The 6,729-nt window shown below is 35.3% G+C and overlaps 1 long non-coding RNA gene across 1 annotated transcript; it reads right to left on the bottom strand.

Annotated features, from left to right (window-relative positions):
* Positions 1 to 1,900: 1,900 nt before the first annotated feature.
* LOC117981208 (uncharacterized) lies at positions 1,901 to 4,289 on the bottom strand. The gene is made up of 3 exons (XR_004672746.3): positions 4,201 to 4,289; positions 3,467 to 3,568; positions 1,901 to 2,020 (listed from the first exon to the last, which is right to left on the bottom strand). It is a non-coding gene; the product is annotated as an uncharacterized LOC117981208 (long non-coding RNA).
* Between the last annotated feature and the right edge of the window lie 2,440 nt (positions 4,290 to 6,729).

A 6,729-nucleotide genomic window follows, 5' to 3' on the forward strand; every position in this document is an offset into this window, starting at 1 on the left:
TCATGATCAGGGCACTGGGCTGGGCTGGTAGCCTCTGGTTCTCTTGGCTTCTCTCTTCCAACATGGCATCTCCTCCTTATGACTGAACTTGGGCAAGTTTCATCCAGAGCCCATTATCCTCAACCTTCTGCTCAGGAAGTACAGCCTCCACTGTATGAATGAAGGGTGAGTTGAAGAACGGAGGCTCAAAATTCTCAGAAACTCTTTCCTGGAATATAGTTTCTGCAACATGGAGCTAAGAAAGGAAAGAAATGCTGGTGTATTCCCTTCCCAAGAAGACAAGGCCATCTTTGTTTTATATCTAGAGGAAGAGGGAGCCCTGTGTTCTTAGCTGTACTTAACTAAAGTACAACTTGCCTTTTACTTAATTTTTTTGTTGATACATATTAGATGTACATATTTTGGAGGTACATGTGATAATTTGACACATTCATATAATCAAATCAGAGTAACTGGAGTATCTATCACCTTAAATATTTTTCTTTACGCTAAGAACATTCTAATTATTCCATCTAGCTATTTTAAAATGTACAATCAATTAATGTTTACTATAGTCACCCTACTGATCTATCAAACACCAGGTCTTATTTCTTTTATCTAAATGTATATTGGTACCCATTAATCAACTACTTTCATAATGTTAACCTTGGAGAAGGAAGAGAAACGGTGATGGTTCAAATGTCACTGACTCTTGCTCTTTTATCAACATTGAGAAGTTGTTTTTTGAATAAATGTGTCTTTAATTGTTGGATGTTGTTAGGGCAATTTCTAGAGATTGTAAACTGTTATTTTTTAAAGAATTGTTCACCAGTTATGTTGTTCCGTTGCAGAGATGGTCCATGAAGATCTTCACACTGCCATTCTAGAATGCAACTCTGTATTCTCACTTTGCCTCATTGCATAATCATCTGTATCTATGTTGATATGCACATAGTCAATTATTCTAGTATATGTATATTGTTTTATTCTTATGTAACGCTTCTAGTTTGCTTATTCATATTTACAAGGCCAAGAATGGCCATTAAGACTCAAGGCTTGTCTTATCTTATAGTAGGCACTTACTTATAATATATAAATAAAATAACTACCAGTGCTTGTATCTACGTTAAGCACTTTTAATATGACATTTCATTTAATCCTATAGCAGACTATGAATTAAAAATTTTGATCCTGATTTTACACAGAAAAATTTAGGTACGAGAGATTAAATAGCCTCTCAGGATTGAAACCAGACTCATTTTTCTTTAGAGTACATAACCACTCATCTGGTTATAATCAGATCTTAAATAAAACATTATCTGATTATAACCAAATAGGATGTTTTCTCTTTGTTTCAAATGTTGTAAGCTAAATATAGCTGTTTTCAGGGACACAGAAACATCATAGGGAATAGTGGGAAAACTGTTCTCACTTTCTCTCTCTTCCTCTGCATAACCTCCCACCACAACTTTCTCTTTCCTTTACTGATCCATTTCTCCTTTTTTATTACCCCGAAACATGGACTTTTGAATAGCTAATACATTTCACCAATGGTTATGTAATATTTTAAACAAGACATTTTGGATTCTTCTATAAAAATTATTCATTGCTTTTACTGCTAGCAATTTAAGTACTTTGACTCTATCCCAATTTGAAGAAAATACTTTTGCTGTGTTTTAAGACACAGGATACTATTATGAGTAATTTGTCTACGGGTTCAGATCTTCATAGCCATTTGCTCAGCTCATAGACTAACAGACTAATGCTCATCCAAGTCACCTTTTAAGTATGTTTAGAAGACTGACAACAGATGTTAAAATAGGATACACAAAAATTACATTAAGTATCAAAGCTATCTTATTCAATTCAGTTGTAATCTTGGTCAAAGATTTTTGAAGTTTGTTTATTTATTTTTTAGGAATCCTATTAAAGACATTGATGTTACATGATTTTTTTTTTTCTGTTTTTAGAAAGTCCGCAGCAATACTGTTCCTTGGGATGTCTCCTCAGAGCCCAGCTGATCTTTACACATTTTCACGAGCTAGAAGGAAAAAAAAAGAGACTGATAGAAAAATAGTGATGGACTTATAGGCTCTGATCAAAAGGGAATTTAAGCAAATATTGCGTAGGTATGGCAAACATAGAACACCAAATCTCTGTCTTCTTGGTTTCTGTTCTCAAAAGCCATTTCCTTTTTCTTCAACATGCCCAGTGTTTCTCTATGACAATCACAAGTGGCCAGGTATACTTTCAAGATATTTTATACAAAGGTATTGAAAATATTTAGATACACATAATTGCTTCCTTGAGAATAGGTTAGTTTGAGCAGAGTGTTAAATTGTAGGTCCTGGCCAAGAAGTGGTGATGAAATTTTAGCTGAAGGATAGAGGTAGTTTGTTGAATTAAAAACCAATTTGGTTTCCAAGTTAACTTTTTTCTTATGGGCTATACATAATCATATAATTAAATACAGATTGTATATATATCAAGAAAATATAAGGCATATATTTTCTGCCTTAGAAAAATCAAGAAATAAGGAATATAAAGAGTGAAATAAGACTAATTCCTCTTACATAACAGAGCAGGTCAATTAAGTGATCATGAAAACGAGTAAGAAGCAGCCCTGACATTAGTGAATTTCTTTTAAGGCAAGAAGCTGAAATAAGTGGGATGGGACTTTTAAAACACAAAGAACCAGTGACTAACTGTGGCCAGGCATATATTTTTCCAGAAATAGAAAAGAAACAAAAGTTCAGTTAAGAGATGATTTATATGTGACAAGAGAATTTACTGTCAAAGATATCAATTTATTCTTAAATTTTATGCTTTTTCTGCTCTTGCTTTAAAAGACATCTTAAGCTTTCTTAAAGGTCATTACCAGTATCTGATAAATATTTAAGCTACCAACTTAACAAGAAGTTGTGTTTTAAAGAGAAAAGCATCTGGAAGGGAATCATTTATTATTTCTCACATTTCCAGTGGCCTATGTCTAGGAAAACCCCCTGCAGTGGAGAAATCTGGATTTTAGTTGGTAGCTTCCAGTACTGCAGGCCCAGTACTTAGGAGGAAAATGATTAGTATCAGTGGAGTTAGTTCTACATTTCCAAACATGTTAAGTGACAATCAACATCAAAATTTCCTTTCAAAGAAAGCATCTTTTTTTTTTTTTCTGTTCTTTGGAAGAAAAGAGATAGAGAACAAAAGCCTGTTCTTTTAAATACAATCTCATTGCCAAAAAGGCAGTGTGTTTGAAATCACAGCTATGGCAAGTATTAAGCTCATCTGCCTGTAAAGCACAAGCACAGCTGTTTCCCTAGGGTGCATTGTTAGACTTTTTGATTTTCAAAGAACCAACAGAGCTAAGATACATGTAACCCTTTTTGTAACAGCTCCTCTTAGTGCTTAATCCCTCTGCACAGTCCCTCTCTCCTGCTAGGCAATTAGAATGGTCTGGAGCTTTTCAAAGCAATGGTACAGGTTGTCTTACCTTGATGTCCTGATTGCCCAAGACTCAAAGGGAAATTCTTCTAAAGGGGTTAAAATGCAGTGATCTCTTGCAAAGTCATGGTGTAGCCTAAAATCCAGCCTCCTGCAGGGAAGACAAAGGAAAGAAAGCTGGGTAGACAATTCAACAAAATGAAATAGTCAGTTCAACAAATACTTCTGTTGTCTCCTGCTTATAATAGCCTAGTGTATTTGCGGCACTGTTCTCTGTGCTTTCTATACTTTATTTTATTTAATCTTTATAATGAACCAGTGATGAGCATATTTGTTGGTTTCCCAAGAAAAGCATGCAGTGTTCCTCTTGGACCATTTCCCAATCCTCTCTTCAGTCATTTGCTAAAAATGAGTTGAGACCAAGATCTAGTTGCCTCACCTCAAAAAGGAGGTATCCATATCTGGATCCCTCAAACTTCAGGTTTCATATTGGACTTTAGTCCTAAAGTATAATAATTTGCACAAAACACAGAAATAGTAACAGCTAGAAATGTTCTTCACTCACTCTCATTTGGTAACCAGACTTTGAACAGTGGCATGAGGTGGTTACACTCTAAGCTTTGGGATAAATGGCCCTATCACTCTCACTCCTTTTCCTTTGTCACTAAGAGGTATCATTTTATATTTCATTTTTTCACAATTTGTATTCATGTTTTCATACTGCTATAAAGAAATACCCCAAACTGGGTAATTCATAAAGAAAAAGAGGTTTATTGGACTTACAGTTCCACATGGCTGGGGAGGCCTCACAATCATGGCAGAAGGTGAAGGAGGAGCAAAGTCACGTCTTCATGGCGGCAGGCAAGAGAGCATGTGCAGGGAAACTGACCTTTATAAAACAATGAGATCTCATGAGACTTATTCACTATCACCAAAATAGCATGGGAAAAATAACACTCCCATGATTCAGTTACCTCCCACTGGGTCCCTCCCACAACCTGTGGGGATTATGGGAGCAGTTCAAGATGAGATTTGGGTGAAGACACACCCAAACCATATCACCATCAAAATGCTAAATTGAAATAAAATTCAGACTTTGATGTAGACATAAATGGAACAGGCTTACCTACTTTGATTTGAGGTCGAAAGGAAAAAGAGGAAACAGCAAAGTTTTCCAGACTTTGTTACACACTTCTGCACTAGAGTTTGAGCTTAGAAAACCCTGCCTGCTCCGTGCTAGCTTCAAGGACTTCTTGGGCAGAGGTGACTATGGTAAGGCAAAATTGGGGCATGTGGCTTTGGTCAAATGTCGGAATGCCATCTTAATTGCCCTACAGTGCATAAAATCTCAACAGAATTGCTATTTCAGTTTTACAAATGAGGTAACTCAACAGTAGGGAGTTTAAATAATTTGCCCAAGCTCATAGAGGGCTAATACATAGCAGAAGCTGACTTGGAACGCAGGGTCACCTAATTCCAGAGTTTTACTCTTAACAACTATCTTACACTAAAACAGTTTTTAAGAATAAAGTAGCAATCCAGACCATGTACAAACACCAAGTGAATGGGGTGGTGAACTGTGCTAGCAGAATTGAGATGAAGTAGCTATGCAGTGGACCATGAGTCTTCATAAGGATCTCCTGATCCATAATGAAGCACAAATTACTGAAAAGCAAGGAACTTTAAGCAGGACACAGAAACGGGAAAGGGAAAGTCCAGCCCAGTTCAATATGGCATGCTTTCAGTGGGCCGTTTGTAACCTGATACATTTATGTTGGTGTCCAGGAAGAATGCCCAATGAAATAAACCTGAAGATAGCCAGAAGCTCGGAGTCTCACTCCCAGCTCTGCTATGGTACCCCTCTTCTTGTATTCCCTCTTATTGACCCCACCCAGGCCTTAACTCATTTAGAGAGCTCATTGTTTATTTTCACTTTACTTCTTCAAGCACACACAGACACACACAAATAAAAATAAAATAAAAATCAGCCTGGGAAGTTCAAATATAGTTTAAAAAACCATGAAACAGAAGATGAAAATTTTGAAAATTCTAACATTGTATTTCATGCACCAAAATTGCCACTCCAGTTATGGAGTATTATCTCCTAATCAAAATTCTCCCTTTTTAGTTTAGTTAACAAGCTGGGAGTGTTCTTTCTTAATATTTGATTTTTAAATTAAAATGTTATTGAACTAAATAAAAGCCTAAATGATGTAAATCATGTGAACATGATTGAGACTTATATGAATTTGAATACATGTAATAGAAGATCATGTATGATGTGTGTATTTTTATATTTGACACAAATTTCCTGAAGCTCTTTAAATAACATTATCTTAAGATAGACCATAATGACATAACTTTTTTTATTTTTTGGTAAATATGAAATATCTGAAGTGTCCCCTGGGAGGCATGGGTTTGAAATTTACAAAGTTTTTCTGTTTAACATTTCTTTATTATGTTTCTCACATAATGTATGTTATTTTTCTATTTAAAGAACTAAACACAATTAGGAAATAAATTCGAAGACAAAGATTCTAGTTTTTTACTATGAATAATTGGACAATCTTTTTCATTAAAAAAAAAAACTTTTTGAAAAGAGCCAATGGAGTATTTCAGGGCATTTCCCATAACACTTCATGCCCACGAGAAAATTTTTCTTTTCTTCCCTAGTACATCTTATTTGTCTTGGTGGAGAAAAGCCTGATGGTAATAATAGTGAAGCTGTATTTTAGGAACAATGGAATGGGATTCAAATTTTGGGTTGCCATTGGATTTAAGATGTATATGTGTCTTTGTGGTAGGCAGGGAGTTCTAAACTCGAAATGCAACTGATTTGTGCTATGAGACTTTTTCACTTGAGAAAAGTGTGCAAATTTCATTCTGCTTCCTCTAGAGCTATATTTGATGTGCTCATGTCAGTTTGTAAGTAAAGAAATAGCAGAGTATATACGTTTTTATATACTACGGATGGATTTGGAATACACTGGAGGATTTGGAATACACTGGAGGATTTGGAATACTTTTTAAGCAGAGGGCACTTTTTTTCAGATAAAGGCTCCAAAAATCAAATTTTATATAAAATCTATCAAAAAACATATTTTGGCTAAAATTGACTGGAGTCCAGATTCCTGCCCATTCAGAGTCATGTGATGGGACTGGAACACTAAGAAGCTCATGGAACTTTATGGCTTTGCCTGAAAACTGTTTGAAAACCTCTGCTTTTGACTACTTATTAGAATATGTGAAATTCTGGGATTAAAAAAGGTTCTCAAAGTGGAGGAATTAAAGTATTCAAGGAAGGAAAAGAGA

Source organism: Pan paniscus, chromosome 6 (genome assembly GCF_029289425.2).
Source record: "Pan paniscus chromosome 6, NHGRI_mPanPan1-v2.0_pri, whole genome shotgun sequence".
Lineage (NCBI taxonomy): Eukaryota > Metazoa > Chordata > Mammalia > Primates > Hominidae > Pan > Pan paniscus.